The sequence below is a fragment of the Tachyglossus aculeatus genome, chromosome 2, assembly GCF_015852505.1.
Source record: "Tachyglossus aculeatus isolate mTacAcu1 chromosome 2, mTacAcu1.pri, whole genome shotgun sequence".
Lineage (NCBI taxonomy): Eukaryota > Metazoa > Chordata > Mammalia > Monotremata > Tachyglossidae > Tachyglossus > Tachyglossus aculeatus.
In genome coordinates, this window is record NC_052067.1 from 143,988,734 (window position 1) to 144,007,838 (window position 19,105).

Consider the following 19,105-nt stretch of genomic DNA (forward strand, 5'->3'; position numbering starts at 1 on the left):
TAATCAGGTTCGACACAGTCTCTGTTCCAAATGGGGCACACAGTCTTAATCCCCATTTTACAGATGAGGGAACTGAGGCACAGAGAAGTGAAGTGACTCGCCCAAGGTCACCCCGCAGACAAGCAGTGGAGCCGGGATTAGAACCCAGATCCTTCTGACCCTCAGGCCCATGTTCTATCCACTAGGTCCTTCTTCTCTATTGCGGCTTCTGTACTGTTCTCTCCCAGCTCTCGACTGTGAGCCCGTTGTTGGGTAGGGACCGCCTCTATATGTTACCGACTTGTACTTCCCAAGCGCTCAGTACAGTGCTCTGCACACAGTAAACGCTCAATAAATATGTTTGAATGAATGAATGAATGAACAGCTTAGTACAGGGCTCTGCACATAGTAAGTGCTCAGTGAATACTGTTGATTGATTGATATTTTTACATTTTCAGTCATAATTTGTTCAGGAAACATCTCTGGGGGAGGATATAAAACATCACTTCCCACTTGCTTTACATCTTTATTTTTTTTTTAAATTGTGACCTGCTGTCTACCTAAACCTCATGAGGTAATCAGGCCCGGCCAGACTTTAGCAGAATCCTGTTGGAGAGCCTGCAGAGATCCCAACGCTAGCCCTAAATGTCAAAATACCCAGCCCAATACCCTGAGCTTTGCCTCAGTGCCACTAACGATAATGAATAATTGTGGTATTTGTTAAGTGCTTACTACGTGCCAGGCACTGTACTAACCATTGGGGTGGATACAAGCAAATCAGGTTGGACACAGTCTCTGTCCTTCATGAAGTTCACAGTCTTAAACCCCGTTTTCCAGATGAGGTAACCGAGGCCCAGAGAAGTGAAGTGGTTTGCCCAAGGTCACCCAGCAGACAAGTGGCGGAGCGGGGATTAGAACCCAGTTCCTTCCGCCTCCCAAACCTGTGCTCTAGCCATTAGGCCATGCTGCTTCTCTGTGATGTAGTAATTAATCGCAACACTTTAGCACTGGGTCAGAGTTCACCTAGCCATTGAAAAGGAGAGAAAAGAACTCAAGGAGTTCCAGTCTTCCAGAGCTACATATATAATTGTTCTCATTTTATCCAAGTTTACCAGTTGGGTAATAAAGTCATTTTCACATGATCAAGATGTTGGTCCCTTGACCATAAAGCCAAAATGGACCCCCCGCTTTTAACAGCCTGGGCAATCGATCATGACTAAAATCATTCAGGAACACATTTACTTATCGCATTCCACCCTGTTGTCTTTAGGAACCAAGGGACTGCAGTTCACTTCCAGCTCGGCAAATTTCAGGCTTAAGACTGTGTTTAATCAATCCCCTTGCCAACACGGCATGGTTTTCCGTTTGGATTGCTTAGCCATTCGAAAGCCGGGGCAACCAAGTCTAACGGATTTCCAGAAAAAGCTGGATCATCGCTCCATTTCTAACCAAGTCAATCCTGCCAGGCTAGGACAGGGCATCCCCGATAAAGCAATCGGGAGTTGAGAAAATAGAATTTGGAGAGGACAACTGCACTTTCTTTGCTTTGCTGTCACTAGAGCTCAAAAAATTTATTCAGAATTTAATTCTGGGTATTGTTGAAAGAAGACACGGATGCCTAAATTGCTGAGATTTTCTTTATTCCCCATTCACGCAGGGTGGCACATTGGAAAGAGCACAGGCCTGAGAGTCAGAGGACCTGGGTTCTAACCTTGGCTCTGCCACTTGTTGGCTGAGTGACCTTGGGCAAGTTACTGAACTTCTCTGTGCCTCAGCTACCCCATCTGAAAAATGGGGAGAAAGGCTGTGAACCCTGTGAGACAGGGACTGTGTCTAATGTGATTAAGAGAAGCAGCGTGGCTCAGTGGAAAGAGCCTGGGCTTCGGAGTCAGAGGTCATGGGTTCAAATCCAAGCTCCACCAAGTGTCAGCTGTGTGACTTTGGGTAAGTCACTTCACTTCTCTGGGCCTCAGTTACCTCATCTGTAAAATGGGGGTTAAGATTGTGAGCCCACCGTGGGACAACCTGATCACCTTGTTTGAAAAGCAGCGTGGCTCAATGGAAAGAGCCCGGGCTTGGGAGCCAGAGGTCATGGGTTCTAATTCCGGCTCCGCACTTGTCAGCTGTGTGACTTTGGGTAAGTCACTTCTCTGAGCCTCAGTTACCTCATCTGTAAAATGGGGATTAAGACTGGGAGCCCCCCGTGGGACAACCTGATCACCTTGCATCACCCCCAGCGCTTAGAACAGTGCTTCACACATAGTAAGTGCTTAACAAATGCTATTATTATTATTTATTAACTTGAATCTACCCCAGCACTTATTAAAGGTGCCTGGCACATAGTAAGTGTGTAACCAATGCCACAGAAAAAGTCTACTCTCCCTGTTTCTTCTCAATAAATATGACTGAATGGCTAATAACGAGAAGAATGGTATTTGTTAAGTGTTCTAAGAACTGTACTAAGAACTAGAATAGATATCAGAAAATCAAGACTCACATGGGGCTCACAATCTACTCTTCTTCCCAAACTCATCCTTCCTCTCCCCAATTTTTCTTTCTTGCCTGAAGATAAAAAGCCACAGAATAGGAAAGTTCATTACCGAGGTGCTCTGTTTCCCATCAGGTTGCCAACAGCTACAAATGGATTTGGGAAAAGGTGTCCAGTTCACAGTCCTCCAGGGCTCTGCTCCAGTTTTTTGGGGGGTTCAAAAACCACCACGCAACTTAAAAAAGTCCCCACTTCTCATCTAGGGTCAAAAATTACACCCTGGTTATGACCAGGCTGAGCCCGTTATTGAGTAGGGACTGTCTCTATTTGTTGCCAACCAGTACTTCCCAAGCCCTTAGTACAGTGCTCTGCACACACTAAGCGCTCAATAAATATGATTGAATGAATGAATGAATGAACTCCTTATGTTCCCTTCTAAACCCTGCCCTCTCCCTGACTTTCCCATCACTGTTGACGGCACTACCGTCCTTCCCATCTCACAAGCCTGCAATCTAGGTGTCATCCTCGACTCTGCTCTCTCGTTCACCCCTCACGTCCAATCCGTCACCAAAAACTGCCGGTCTTGACTCGGCAACATTGCCAAGATCCGCCCTTTCCTCTCCATCCAAACCGCTACCCTGCTGGTTCAATCTCTCATCCTATCCCGACTGGATTACTGCATCAGCCTCGTCTCCGATCTCCCATCCTCCTGTCTCTCCCCACTTCAATCTATATTTCACGCCGCTGCCCAGATCATCTTTGTGCAGAAATGCTCTGGCCATGTTACTCCCCTCCTCAGAAATCTCCAGTGGCTACCAGTCAATCTGCGCATCAGGCAGAAACTCCTCACCCTGGGCTTCCAGGCTGTCCATCCCCTCGCCCCCTCCTCCCTCCCCTCCCTTCTCTCCTTCTCCAGCCCAGCCCGCACCCTCTGCTCTTCTGCCACCGCTCACCTCCTCATTGGGCCTCGTTGTCACCTGTCCCGCCGTCGACCCCCAGCCCACGTCCTCCCCCTGGCTTGGAATACCCTCCCTCCGCACACCCGCCAAGCTAGCTCTCTTCCTCCCTTCAAAGCCCTCTGAGAGCTCACCTCCTCCTGGAGGCCTTCCCAGACTGAGCCCCCTCCTTCCTCTCCCTCTCCTCCCCCTCCCCATCCCCCCCACCCTACCTCCTTCCCCTCCCCACAGCATGTTTGTACAGATTTATTACTCTATTTATTTTACTTGTACATATTTACTATTCATTTTATTTTGTTAATATGTTTTGTTTTGTTGTCTGTCTCCCCCTTCCAGACTGCGAGTCCACTGTTGGGTAGGGACCATCTCTATATGTTGCCAACTTGTACTTGCCAAGTGCTTAGTACAGTGCTCTGCACACAGTAAGAGCTCAATAAATACGATTGACTGAATGAATGAATAATACTAATCAATCAATCATATTTATTAAGTACTTACTGTGTGCAGAGCACTGTACTAAGCACTTGGGAAGTACAAGTTGGCAGCATATAGAGACAGTCCCTACCCAACAGTGGGCTCACAGTCTAAAAGTGTACTAATAATGATACTACTATTACCACTACTAATAAATACAACAATGGCTGTGAGCCCACTATTGGGTAGGGACTGTCTCTATATGTTGCCAACTTGTACTTCCCAAGCGCTTAGTACAGTGCTCTGCACACAGTAAGCGCTCAATAAATACGATTGATGATGATGATGATTTTTAAAGAGCTTACTATGTGCCAAGCACTGAATTTAAGCACTGGAGTAGATGAAAGATAATTATGTCAGACACAGCCCCTGTCCCACGTGGGGCTCACAGTCTATGTAGGAAGAAGGAGAATAGTTATTTCATCCCCAATTTACAAGTGGTGAAATGAGGCACATAGAAGTTGAGCGACTTTCCCAAGGTCACACACATGGCAAGTGGCAGAGACAGGATTAGAACCCGAGTCTTCTGACTTCTGGGCCCGGGCTCTATCCACTATGCAACGTTGCTTCCTTTTTGATTTGTTGAGCCAAGCACGGCAAAACCCCAGGGGCCTCACTTTCCCCTTTTGAACTGATAACTACCGACAGAAAACAATATCCTCTTTGGCCATTTCCTGCTCACACTGGCTGTCGACAAGCACTGCCAGGGAGCCGTGATCAATATGGTCTTTCAAAAAGAAAACCAACAGATGAAATCCAAATTTTGTGTGTGTACCAACATGAAGCAGTGTGGCCTGCTGGAGAGAGCAAGGCCTTGGAGTCAGAAGGACCTGGGTTCTAATCCCAGCTCCGCCACATGTCTGCTGGGTGACCTTGGACAAGTCACTTAAATGGGGATTAATACCGTGAACACCGCGTGGGACAGAGACTGTATCCGACCCGATTAACCTTCATCTACCCCACCATTTAGTACAATGCCTGGGACATAATAAGTGCTTAACAAATACCATAAAAAAAATCTCTCTAGATAACTCAGTTTTCAGGGCAGATGGCCCACTTCTAGAGAGAAAGGCTGCATTTCCAGCCGTAGAAAGACTCCTTTGAACTGGTTCACCTTGCGACTTGCGGAATTGCTTTTGAACACTTGCAATTCTAAATTACTTAATATAGTTTTTTTTTTAAAAAATCAACAAGAAAGAGAAAGATACTGCAGTGCTTTCCACAGTACAACATCAGGACCGTAAATAAAAATAATAATGTTGGCAATAATAATAGTATGATGATAATTAGCCCTCTTTTCCTTTTCTTCCATTCTCTTCTTTGTCACCCTGATTTGCTCCCTTTATTCATTCCCCCTCCCAGCCTCACAGCATTTATGTACAGATCTGTCATTTATTTATATTAATGCCCATCTTCCCCCTAGTCTGCAAGCTCCTGGTGGGCATGGAATGTGTTTGTTACATTGTACTCTCTCAAGCGCTTAATACAGGGTTCTGCACAAAGTAAGCACTCAGTAAATATGATTGAATGACTAATAATAATAATAACAATAATAATGGTATTTGTTAAGTGCTTAGTATGTGTGAGCAGCAGCGTGGCTTAGTGGAAAGAGCACGGGTTTAGGAGTCAGAGGTCATGGGTTCTAATTCCAGCTCCACCATTTGTCGACTGTGTGACTTTGGGCAAGTCACTTAACTTCTTGGTGCCTCAGTTACCTCACCTGTAAAATGGGGATTAAGACTGTGAGCCCCACGTGGGACAACCTGATTACCTTGTATCTATCCCAGTGCTTAGAACAGTGCTTGGCACACTGTAAGCACTTAAATACCATCATCATCATTACTAAGCGCTGGGGTACAAACCAGATAATCAGGACCTACACTGGGCTCACAGTCCAAGTAGGAGGGAAAACGGGTAGTGAACCCCCCTCTTTTTGCAAAGGAGGGAACTGAGGCACAGAAGGGAAGTGACTTGCTCAAGGTCATACTGCAGAAAAGTGGAGGAGCTGGAATTAGAACCCATGACCTTCTCACTACCGAGCCCTTCTAACTACCAAGCCTATATTCATGCCACTGGGCAAGCTGCTTACATCCACCCCAGCGCTTATCACAGTTACTATCACAGGAATAATAAAGGAGTTCAATGCAGTCCAAGTCAATCTAATGAAAAATTTTCCACGACATTTAAGTGAATAGCCTCTCTCAAATGGAAGAGATCGCCATTCAAATTTGCATTTTTTTCAGAACTTCTGAGTTCTTTCTACATTTGAAAATTGATAAGCAGTTTCCCCATAAAACAGGTGAACCTTATTTTTACATATGCAGAAAATGAAGTATTGATGTAGGGAAAGCTAAGTTTCCTAAAGACTAGGGCCCATCATCAGCAGTAATCACAGGCCAGAATTTCTCATTTACATTCCTTTGTATGTACTGGATGACAGAGTGAATCAATCAATCAATCAATCGTATTCATTGAGAATACGCGTGGAGAAGCAGCGTGGCTCAGTGGAAAGAGTCCGGGCTTTGGAGTCAGAGGTCATGGGTTCAAATCCCGGCTCCGCCACTTGTCAGCTGGGTGACTCTGGGCAAGTCGCTTACCTTCTCTGTGCCTCAGTTAACTCATCTGTAAAATGGGGATGAAGACTGTGAGCCCCACGTGGGACAACCCGATTACCTTGTATCTACCCCAGTGCTTAGAACAGTGCTTGGCACATAGTAAGCGCTTAATAAATGCCATAATTATTATTATTATTATTGAGCACTTACTGTGTGCAGTGCACTGTACTAAGCGCTTGGGAAGTACAAGTTCGCAACATATAGAGACGGTCCCTACCCAACAGTGGGCTCACAGTCTTGAAGATAAGTCTAGAAGATAAGTCTAAGTGCTTGGGAGTCTTCAACAGAGCTGGGAGACAGGATCCCTGCCTTCAAGTGTCTTACATTCTACCAGGGGAGGCGGGCCCTAAAATAAAAGTTCAGGGACTCCGACTGAATTCTTACTGTATGCTTAGCACAGCACTAAGCGCTTGGAAGAGTACAACAGAACAGGATTGGAAGACAGCTTCAGCACATCGCCACTTGGATGTCCCACTGGCACCTCAAACTCAATATCTCAAATTTATTCACCTGTCCCCACAAACTTACTCCTCCCCCTTCCTTATCTAAACTTATCTAAACTTATTTATTTATTTTGTACATATCTATTCTATTTATTTTATTTTGTTAGTATGTTCGGTTTTGCCTCCCCCTTTTAGACTGTGAGCCCACTGTTGGGTACGGACTGTCTCTATATGTTGCCAATTTGTACTTCCCAAGCGCTTAGTACAGTGCTCTGCACACAGTAAGCGCTCAATAGATATGATTGATGATGATGAAGTGAAGATAATATCCTTTGGTGTCAAAATGAGAATGCGCTGATAAATGATTACTGTGATGGCTCCTTTCAACTAGGAAGAGGAAAGATATGAGTAGCATTGAGCTGAATAGGACTCACTGTCAGATAACTCATTTAAAACTCTCCATGAATGGAACACAAAGGCAGGTTTGCATGTAGAACTGTCCTTCACCCTTGAGGATGAGTTCTACAAAAACAGCCGGTCCATGTCTCCCCACTCCTCAAGAACTTCCAGTGGTTGCCCGTCCACCTCCGCATCATACCGAAACTTCTCATCCGTGGCAGTCAATCCCCTTGCCCCGTCCTACCTCACCGCGCTGCTCTATTACAGCCCAGCCCGCACACTCCACTCCTCATTGCCAACCTATTCGCTGTACTTCAATCTCGTCTATCTTGCCACCAAACTCTCGCTCAAGTCCTGATTCTGGCCTGGAACGCCCTCCTTCCTCATATCCGACAATGACTCTCTCCCCTTTCAAATCCTTACTGAAGCCCATCTCCTCCAAGAAGGGTTCCCAAACTATGCCCCACTTTTCCTCTTCTCCCACTCTTTTTGCGTCACCCTGATCGGTTCCTTTTATTCACCCCTCCCTCAACCCCACAGTACTTATGTACCTAACCGTGATTTATTTATTTATATTAATGTCTGTCTCCCCATCTAGACTGTAAACTCATTGTCAGCAAGGAATGTGTCTACCAACTCTGTTACACTGTAATAATAATGATGGTATTTTAAGCACTTACTATGTGCAAAGCACTGTTCTAAGCGCTGAGGGGGATACAAGGTGATCAGGTTGTCCCATGGGGGGCTCACAGTCTTAATCCCCATTTTACAGATGAGGGAACTGAGGCTCAGAGAAGTGAAGTGACTTGCCCAAGGTCACACAGCAGACATGTGGCAGAGCCGGGATTCAAACCCATGACCTCTGACTCCAAAGCCCATGCTCTTTCCACTGAGCCATGCTGCACTTCACTGTACTCTCCCAAGCACTTAGTACAGTACTCTGCACACCGTAAGCACACAATAAGTACGATGGATTGATTAACTGATGAATGAGCATCTTTGCTGGGATTTAGGTGTGAACCAATAACAACAATAATCAAGGTATTTTTTAAGCACTTACTATGTCTCAGGCACTGTTCTACGCACTGGGGTAGATAAAAGAGAATCACGTTAGACACAGTGTCTGTCTGACGTAAGGCTCACCGTCTTAATTCCCATTTTAGAGATGCGAGAACTGAGGCACAGAGAAGTGAAATGACTTGTCCAAGGTCACCCCGCAGACAAGTGGTGGAGGTGGGATTAGAACCCAGGTCCTTCTAACTCCCAGGCCCATGCTCTAGCCACTAGGCCACGCTGCTAGATTTGGTGGAATATTCCATACACAGCGAGCAAGCCAACCTTGCACTTTCCTCCCTTGAAGGCACCCTCCATCCTCTCCCCCCTCCTTCCTCTCCCCTTCTTCCCACCTCCCCATCCCCCCCGCCTTACCTCCTTCCCCTCCCCACAGCACCTGTATATATGGTTATATGCTTGTACGTATTTATTACTCTATTTATTTATTTTATTTGTACATATTTATTCTAATTATTTTATTTTGTTAATATGTTTTGTTTTGTTCCCTGTATCCCCCTTCTAGACTGTGAGCCGACTGTTGGGTAGGGACCGTCTCTATATGTTGCCAACTTGTACTTCCCAAGCGCTTAGTACAGTGCTCTGCACACAGTAAGTGCTCAATAAATACGATTGAATGAATGAATGAATCTAATGACTATTTGCTAAGCACCCACTGGGCATAGTGAACTATGTACTAAGCCCACCCCTAAGGGTCCCTGCTCCCGGCATGCTCCATGTGTACCAACCTGGGGATAAAAACTACTCCCATGTGCTCTCAGATTTCTCCATTCTCACTGAGAATGAGAAATTCTCCATTCTCTCTTCCAAGCCCTACTGAGAGCTCACCTCCTCCAAGAGGCCTTCCCAGACTGAGCCCCCTTTTTCCTCTCCTCCTCCCCACCCCCCTGCCCTACCTCCTTCCCCTCCCCAAAGCACCTGTATATATGTTTGTACAGATTTATTGCTCTATTTATTTTACTTGTACATATTTACTATTCTATTTATTTTATTAATGATGTGTATATAGCTAAAATTCTATTTATTCTGATGGTATTGACACCAGTCTACTTGTTTTTTTTTTTTTGTTGTTTGTCTCCCCCTTCTAGACTGTGAGCCCGTTGTTGGGTAGGGACCATCTCTATATGTTGCCAACTTGTACTTACCCAGTGCTTAGTCCAGTGCTCTGCACACAGTAAACACTCAATAAAAATGATTGAATGAATGAGTGAATTGAGATTTTGAGCCTATTTTGTGCATCTGTTTGTGTTGCTTTTTAATGCTGTCACTCCTCATGTGTCTGTCAATCAATCAATCATGTTTTTTTGAGCACTTACTGTGAGCAGAGCACTGCACTAAGTGCTTGAAAGAGTATAATATAACAGAGTTGGTAGATATGTTCCCTGCCCAAAGGAATTTACAGTCTAGAGTGGGAGATTCATTCATTCATTCATTCAATCGTATTTATTGAGTGCTTACTGTGTGCAGAGCACTGTACTGAGTGCTTGGGAAATACAAGTTGGCAACATATAGAGATGGTCCCTACCCAATAACGGGCTCACAGTCTAGAAGGGGGAGACAGACAACAAAACAAAACATGTAGACAGGTGTCAAAACCGTCAGAACAAATAGCATTATAGCTATATGCACACTGTTAACAAAATAAATAGAATAGTAAATATGTACAAGTAAAATGAATAGAGTAATAAATCTGTACAAACATATATACAAGTGCTGTGGGGAGGGGAAGGAGGTAGGGCGGGGGGATGGGGAGGAGGAGAGGAAAAAGGGGGCATAGTCTGGGCAGGCCTCCTGGAGGAGGTGAGCTCTCAGTAGGGCTTTGAAGGGAGGAAGAGAGCTAGCTTGGCGGATGTGCGGAGGGAGGGCATTCCAGGCCCAGGGGAGGACGTGGGCCGGGGGTCGACAGTGGGACGGGTGAGAACGAGGCCCAGGGAGGAGGTGAGCGGTGGCAGAGGAGCGGAGGGTGCGGGCTGGGCTGGAGAAGGAGAGAAGGGAGGGGAGAGAGGAGGGGGCGAGGGGATGGACAGCCTGGAAGCCGAGAGTGAGGAGTTTTTCCCTGATACATAGGTTGATTGGTGGCCACTGGAGATTTCTGAGGAGAGGAGTAACATGTCCAGGGTGTTTCTGCACAAAGACGATCCGGGCAGCAGCGTGAAGTATAGACTGAAGTGGGGAGAGACAGGAAGATGGCAGATCAGAGAGGAGGCTGATGCAGTAGGAGGTGAGGAGGTGAGGTAGGAGGGGGCGAGGGGATGGAGATAGACTTTAATGGACACTACGGATATGAACATAAGAGCTGTGGGGCTGAGGGTGGGGTGAATAATGGGTATAAATCCAAGTGCAAAGGTGACAGAGAAGGGAGAGAGATTAGGGGAATAGCCTTGCAGTAAGCACTGGGGCAGGTTCAACCTAATCAGGTTGGACACGGTCCCTTGTTCCCCATGGGGCTCACACTCTTCATCCCCATTTTACAGATGAGGGAACTGAGGCCCAGAGAAGTGAAGTGACTTGCCCAATGTCACACAGCAGATAAATGGTGGAGTCAGGATTAGAACCCCCATCCTCTGAATCTCAGGTCCGTGCTGTATTCACGAGGCTACGCTGCTCACTTCAATCATGTTCACGTTGTTCCTCTAAGGCCAACCTATTCACTTTACTTTGATCTCAACCACCTCACCGCTGACCTCTTGCCCAAGTCCTCCCTCAGGTCTAAAACTCCCTTCCACTTCATTATTATTATTATAGCATTTATTAAGCGCTTACTATGTGCAAAGCACTGTTCTAAGTGCTGGGGTAGATATAAGGTAATCAGGTTGTCCCACGGGGGGCTCACAGGCTTCATCCCCATTTTACAGATGAGGGAACTGAGGCCCGGAGAAGTTCAGTGACTTGCCCAAAGTCACACAGCTGACAATTGGCGGAGCTGGGATTTGAACCCATGACCTCTGACTCCAAAGCCCGTCCTCTTTCCACTGAGGCACACTGCTTCCACACCTCGTATCTCTCCCGGCGCTTAGAACAGAGCTTGTCACATAGTAAGCCCTTAACAAATACCAACATTATTTATTATCATTTAATATACACCACCACCACTCTCCCCACCTTCAAAGCCTTATAAAAATCACATCTCCACCAAGACCTTCCCCAATTAAGCCCTCTTTCCCCTTTCTCCCTCCCCCTTCTGCTTCACCTACGCGTCTAGATCTGTACCCTTTAAGCATTTTCGGTTCACCCCACCCTCAACTGTACAGCACTTAGATAATAATAATAATAATGTTGGTATTTGTTAAGTGCTTACTATGTGCCAAGCACTGTTCTAAGTACTGGAGTAGATAGAAAGTAATCAGGTTGTCCCACGTGGGGCTCACAGTCTTCATCCCCCTTTTACAGATGAGATAACTGAGGCCCAGAGAAGTTACGTGACTTGCCCAAAGTCACACAACCGACAAGTGGCGGAGCCGGGATTAGAACCCACGACCTGACTCCCAAGCCTGCGCTCTTTCCACTAAGCCACGGGATATTCACTATTTGAAGCAGTGTGGCTCACTGGAAAGAGCTTTGGAGTCAGAGGTCATGGGTTCAAGTCCCGGCTCCGCCAATTGTCAGCTGTGTGACTTTGGGCAAGTCACTTCACTTCTCTGGGCCTCAGTTCCCTCATCTGTAAAATGGGGGTTAAGACTGTGAGTCCCACGTGGGACAACCCGATCACCCTGTAACCTCTCCAGCGTTAGATCAGTGCTTTGCACATAGTAAGCGTTTAATAAATGCCGACATTATTATTATTATTATTATTTATATCAAAGTCTGCTTCCTTCTCTAGACTGCAAGCTCTTTGTGGGCAGGGAACATGTCTATCGACTGAGTTGTACTGTATTCTCCCAACCGCTTTGCAGACAGTAAGCGCTCAATAAATCCTGCTGATTGATTATGCTCTGCATCTGGAAAGCAAAGTCATAAATTTAGAGTCTTGCCCATAATTAATTGCCAGCTGGGTAGAGACTGATGGGGGCAGGAGGAGAAATAAATCCATTAAGCTGGAATTGAAAAATCAATTGTGACTGGCAACATCACCCAAACAATTTTATAGTACCTCTTGGCAACTAGGAGAGAAGCAACATGGCCTAGCAGATAGAGCATAGGACTGGGAATCAGAAGACATGGGTTCTAATCCTGGCACCACCTCTTTTCTGCTGGGTGACCTTGGGCAAGTCACTTCGCTTGTCTTGCCTCAGTTCCTCATCTGTAAAACGGGGATGAAGACTGCGCCTCGTGTTGGGCATGGACTGTGTCCCACCTGATTATTTGGTATCTACCCAGCGTGGCTCAGTGGAAAGAGCCCGGGCTTGGGATTCAGAGGTCATGGGTTCAAATCCCGGCTCCGCCAATTGTCAGCTGTGTGACTTCGGGCAAGTCACTTCACTTCTCTGGGCCTCAGTGACCTCATCTGTATAATGGAGATTAAGACTGTGAGCCCCATGTGGGACAACCTGATCACCTTGTATACTCCCCAGTGCTTAGAACGGTGCTTTGCACATAGTAAGCGCTTAACAAATGCCATCATTATTATTATTACCCCAGCCTTAGTACAGTGTCTGGCACAAAGTAAGTGCTAAACAAATGCCATTAAAAAAAAATAAAGCCCACCGGCTCACCCTGTCTGATGAATATGAACTTGATGTAAGCATCCAGAAAGGTGCCAATGCCTGGCATGTAGTAAGTGCCTAACAAATATCATAAAAGGGGGAATCTGCTCAATCCTCAATCATATTTAATAATAATAATAATAATGGTATTATTAAGTCCTTACTATGTGCCAAGCATTGTTCTGAGCACTGGGGTAAATACAAGGCAATCAGGTTGTTCCACATGGGGCTCTTAGTCATAATTCCCATTTTACAGATGAGGTAACTGAGGTACAGAGAAGTGAAGTGGCTTGCCTGCGGTCACACTGCAGACAAGTAGTGGGGCCAGGATTAGAACTCACGCCCTCTGACTCCCAAGCCCGTGCTCTTTCCACTAAGCCACGATGTTTCTCTACTGTGTGCAGAGCACTGTACTAAGCACTTGGGAGAGTACAATAGAGCAGACACATTAATATAACAGATAAAGACATATGTAACAGACACATTCCCGGCCCACAACAAGCTTACATTTCTACCTGATCACCTTGTAACCACCCCAGCGCTTAGAACAGTGCTTGGCACATAGTAAGTGCTTAATAAATGCCATTATTATTATTATTATTATTATTATTATTATTATTATTATTCCCACCCAAATACAGACAGCAAAACAGATCTGTGTGACCTACTTTTTTTTTGATGGCATTTATTAAGTGCTTATTATGTGCAAAGCACTCTTCTAAGCACTGGGGAGGTTACAAGGTGATCAGGTTGTCCCACGGGGGGGCTCACAGTCTTCATCCCCATTTTACAGATGAGGTCACTGAGGCCCAGAGAAGTGAAGTGACTTGCCCAAAGTCACACAGCTGACAAGGGCGGAGCCAGGATTAGAACCCATGACCTCTGACTCCCAAGCCCGGGCTCTTCTCACTGAGCCACGCTGCTTCTCTAGTCCTCAAGGGACACATGATAAATATGACTCAAAGTACAAATTGTATAATTTTCCTTCTACCATGGACAAGCTGATTTATGTATTTTTCCTCCTTTTATCGCTTCCTTTTCTTCACCCCTCCCTCAGCCCCACAGCATTCAGGTACATATCTGTCATTTATTTCTATTAATGTCCATCTTCCCCTCTACACTGTAAGCTCACTGTGGGCAACTTGTTCCTCCCAAGTGCTTAGTACAGTGCTCTGCACACAGTAAGTGCTCAATAAATACGACTGAATGAATGAATGAACTCTGGCACATTGTACTCTCCCAGGCGCTTAGTACAGTGCTCTGCACACATTAAGTGCTCAATAATAGTAATAATAATGGCATTTATTAAGCGCTATGTGCAAAGCACTGTTCTAAGTGCCGGTGAGGTTACAAGGTGATCAGGTTGCCCCACATGGGGCCCACAGTCTTAATCCCCCTTTTATCATCATCATCATCATCAATCGTATTTATTGAGCGCTTACTATGTGCAGAGCACTGTACTAAGCGCTTGGGAAGTACAAATTGGCAACATATAGAGACAGTCCCTACCCAACAGTGGGCTCACAGTCTAAAAGGGGGAGACAGAGAACAAAACCAAACATACTAACAAAATAAAATAGAATCGATATGTAGAAATAAATTAAATAAATAGAGTAAAAAAATATGTACAAAAATATATACATATATACAGGTGCTGTGGGGAAGGGAGGGAGGTAAGATGGGGGGATGGAGAGGGGGAAGAGGGGGAGAGGAAGGAAGGGGCTCAGTCTGGGAAGGCCTCCTGGAGGAGGTGAGTTCTCAGCAGGGCCTTGAAGGGAGGAAGAGAGCTAGCTTGGCGGATGGGCAGAGGGAGGGCATTCCAGGCCTTTTACAGATGAGGGAACTGAGGCACAGAAAAGTGAAGTGACTTGCCCAAAGTCACACAGCCGACAAGTGGCGGAGTCGGGATTTGAACCCATGACCTCTAACTCCAAAACCCAGGCTCTTTCCACTGAGCCACGCTGCTTCTCGATTAAATACTATCGATTGACTGACTGGAAGTAAGACGATCCACAATCTCCATTTTAATACTGCAGAAAATTCTCAGAAAAACTGCCCAGGGATAACATTAATCATGGGTAATCTTCTACCACGATACCTTCATTCCGAATGTTAAACTCCAGATGAGTCGTGATCAGATGGTTTACGGGGTTTCTTCATTATGATTTCGCCGAACGTTAGGAGGGCTTCAGAAGCAACCGGAAAAATAACTGCTTTGCCGATTCTCAAATTAAGACAGCGGCAAAAGTTCATTCATTCATTCATTCATTCAGTCGGATTTATGGAGCGCTTACTGTGTGCAGAGCACTGTACTAAGCCCTTGGGAAGTCCGAGTTGGCAACATACAGAGACGGTCCCTACCAACAGCGGGCTCACAGTCTAGAAGGGGGAGACAGACAACAAAACAAGACATATTAACAAAATGAAATGAATAGAGTAACTATGTACAAATAAAATAGAGTAATAAATACGTACAGAATATATACATATATACAGGTGGTGTGGGGAGGGGAAGGAGGTAAGGCGGGGGGAATGGGGAGGGCTCGTCCTGCACGTATCTATTTCTCAAGCGAAATCCTCTCGGCTGGGCCCTAATCCAAAGTGGATTTTCTAGGGTTTAGCGAGTCAACAGTTTCATTCAACTGTCTCCAACGGAGACGTCATGTCAGTTAAGGTTCTGATTCGGCCCCTCAGGAGGTAACGGGATGTTTTTTGCTGGAAAATGACTGGCTGGCCCCGAAGCTCAGGGTAGGAATTTCACGTCCTCGCTTCGCTCACAGCTGCGATGGGATAATAATAGGGGGATGACTAAACACCGTCCTTATCAGGCTATCCGGCTCCTGATTGAATGAATGAATAAATAAATATGATTGAATGAATGAACAAATGCCATCATTATCCGTTAACACCCAGGGGATCTCCAGATGCGAGCCCACTGTTGGGTAGGGACCGTCTCTACATGTTGCCAACTTGTACTTCCCAAGCGCTTAGTACAGTGCTCTTCACACAGTAAGCACTCAATAAATACGATTGATTGATTGATTGATTGATTCCCACTAAACATGTCTCTGGCTCCTTCTAGCCGTTCCCACTTTGCCGGGAAGGCGTGGAACCGCCGTATCCTTAGTGGCAGTTGATGTTAGGGAAGCAGCGTGGCTTAGTGGCAAGACCCCAGGCGTGGGAGTCATCGGTCGTGGATTCTAATCCCGGCTCCGCCGCTTGTCCGCCGTGTGACTTGGGGCATGTCGCCTCACTTCTCTGGGCCTCAGTTAACTCATCTGGAAAATGGGGATTAAGACTGAGAGCCCCACGTGGGACAACCTGATTACCTTGCATCTACACCAGCGCTTAGAACAGTGCTTGGCATATAATAAGTATAATAATGATGGTATTTGTTAAGCGCTTACTATGTGCAAAGCACTGTTCTAAGCCCTGGGGGGATACAAGGTGATTAGGTTGTCCCACGGGGGGCTCACAGTCTTAATCCCCATTTTACAGATAAGGGAACTGAGGCACAGAGAAGTGAAGTGACTTGCCCAAAGTCACACAGCTGACAATTGACGGAGCCGGTATTTGAACCCATGACCTCTGACTCCAAAGGCCGTACTCTTTCCACTGAGCCATGCTGCTTCTCTGAGCGTGGTGCTCATATAGTAAGTGCTTAACAAATACCATCATTATTACTATTAATGGCCTTTACTGAGCACTTCGTACGTGCAGAACACAGTACTAAGTACATGGGAGAGGACAAATGAGCTGAGGACAAATGAGTTGAGAAGCAGAGTGGCTCTGTGGAAAGAGCATGGGCTTTGGAGTCAGAGGTCATGGGTTCAAATCTTGGCTACACCAATTGTCAGCCATGTGACTTTGGGCAAGTCACTTAAGTCTTGTACATATTTACTATTCTATTTATTTTATTTTGTTAATATGTCTTGCTTTGTTGTCTGTCTCCCCCTTCTAGACTGTGAGCCCGTTGTTGGGTAGGGACTGTCTCTATATGTTGCCAACTTGTACTTCCCAAGCGCTTAGTCCAGTGCTCTGAACACAGTAAGCACTCAATCAATACGACTGAATGAATGAATGAACTTAACTTCTCTGTGCCTCAGTTACCTCATCTGTAAAATGGGGATGAAAACCGTGAGCCCCCCGTGGGACAACCTGATCACCTTGTAACCTCCCCAGCTTTTAGAACAGTGCTTTGCACATAGTAAGCACTTAATAAATGCCATTATTAGTATTATTATTATTGACAGACATGTTCCCTGCCCACTTATCATAGATTTTGGCACTCTACAGGACTTTTTCAGGCAGAAACTCCTCACCCTGGGCTTCAAGGCTCTCCATCCCCTCGCCCCCTCCTACCTCACCTCTCTTCTCTCCTTCTACTGCCCAGCTCGCAACCTCCGCTCCTCCACCGCTTATCTCCTCACTGTACCTCGTTCTCGCCTGTCCCGCCGTCGACCCCCGGCCCACGTCATCCCCCGGGCCTGGAATGCCCTCCCTCTGCCCATCCGCCAAGCTAGCTCTCTTCCTCCCTTCAAGGCCCTGCTGAGAGCTCACCTCCTCCAGGAGGCCTTCCCAGACTGAGCCCCTTCCCTCCTCTCCCCCTCGTCCCCCTCTCCATCCCCCCATCTTACCTCCTTCCCTTCCCCACAGCACCTGTATATATGTATATATGGTTGTACATATTTATTACTCTATTTATTTATTTATTTATTTATTTTACTTGTACATTTCTATCCTATTTATTTTATTTGGTTGGTATGTTTGGTTCTGTTCTCTGTCTCCCCCTTTTAGACTGTGAGCCCACTGTTGGGTAGGGACTGTCTCTATGTGTTGCCAATTTGTACTTCCCAAGCGCTTAGTACAGTGCTCTGCACATAGTAAGCGCTCAATAAATACGATTGATTGATTGATTGATTGATTGATTTTCCAGTCCCTGACTCCTAGGTCCATCAGTCAATGCTTTAAAGCAGTCAATCCCCTTGCCCCCTCCTACAGCACCTCGCTACTCTTCTACTACACCCCAGCCCATACGCTCTGCTCCTCTAATGCCAATCTCCTCACTCTACCTCCATCTCATCTATTTCGCCGCCGACCTCTCGCCCACGTCTTGCTTCTGGCCCGGAACGCTCTCCCTCTTCATATCTGACAGACCATGACTCTCCCCACCTTCAAAGCCTCACAGAAGGCCCATCTCCTCCAAGAGGCCTTCCCTGACTAAGCCCCACTTTTCCTCTTCTCATTCCTTCCTTCCTTCCTTCATTCATTCACTCAATCGTATTTATTCATTCATTCATGCATTCAATCGTATTTATTGAGCGCTTACTGTGTGCAGAGCACTGGACTAAGCGCTTGGGAAGTATAAGTTGGCAACATATAGAGACGGTCCCTACCCAACAGTGGGCTCACAGTCTAGAAGGGGGAGACGGAGAACAAAACAAAACATATTAACAAAATAAAATAAATAGAATAAACATGTACAAATAAAATAAATAGAGTAATAAATACGGACAACCATATATACATATATACAGGTGCTGTGGGGAGGGGAAGGAGGTACGGCGGGGGGGATGGAGGGGGAGAGGGGGAGAGGAAGGAGGGGGCTCAGTCTGGGAAGGCCTCCTGGAGGAGGTGAGCTCTCAGTATCAATCAATCAATCAACCAATCGTACTTATTGAACACTTACTATGTGCAGAGCACTGTACTAAGCGCTTGGGAAGTACAAGTTGGCAACAGATAGAGACAGTCCTTACCCAACAGTGGGCAGCCTTGAAGGGAGGAAGAGAGCTAGCTTGGCGGATGTGCAGAGGGAACATCCGCTTATTGAGCGCTTACTGTGTGCAGAGCACTGTACTACGCGCTTGGGAAGTACAAGTTGGCAACGTATAGAGAAGCAAAGTGACTTGCCCCAGGTCCCACGGCAGACATGTGGCAGAGTCGGGATTAGAACCCACGTCCTTCTGCTTCTGAGGACCGGGCTCTATCCACCGAGCCATGCCGCTGCGGGGCCTTGGTGTGACAGATCTTTTTTTTT

The 19,105-nt window shown here is 46.2% G+C and overlaps 1 protein-coding gene across 1 annotated transcript in view; it reads right to left on the bottom strand.

The window, feature by feature from the left end:
• DENND5B (DENN domain containing 5B) overlaps nt 1-19,105 on the bottom strand; it is a 181,663-nt gene that overhangs the window by 138,237 nt on the left and 24,321 nt on the right. The gene's annotated exons all lie outside the window — the stretch shown is intronic.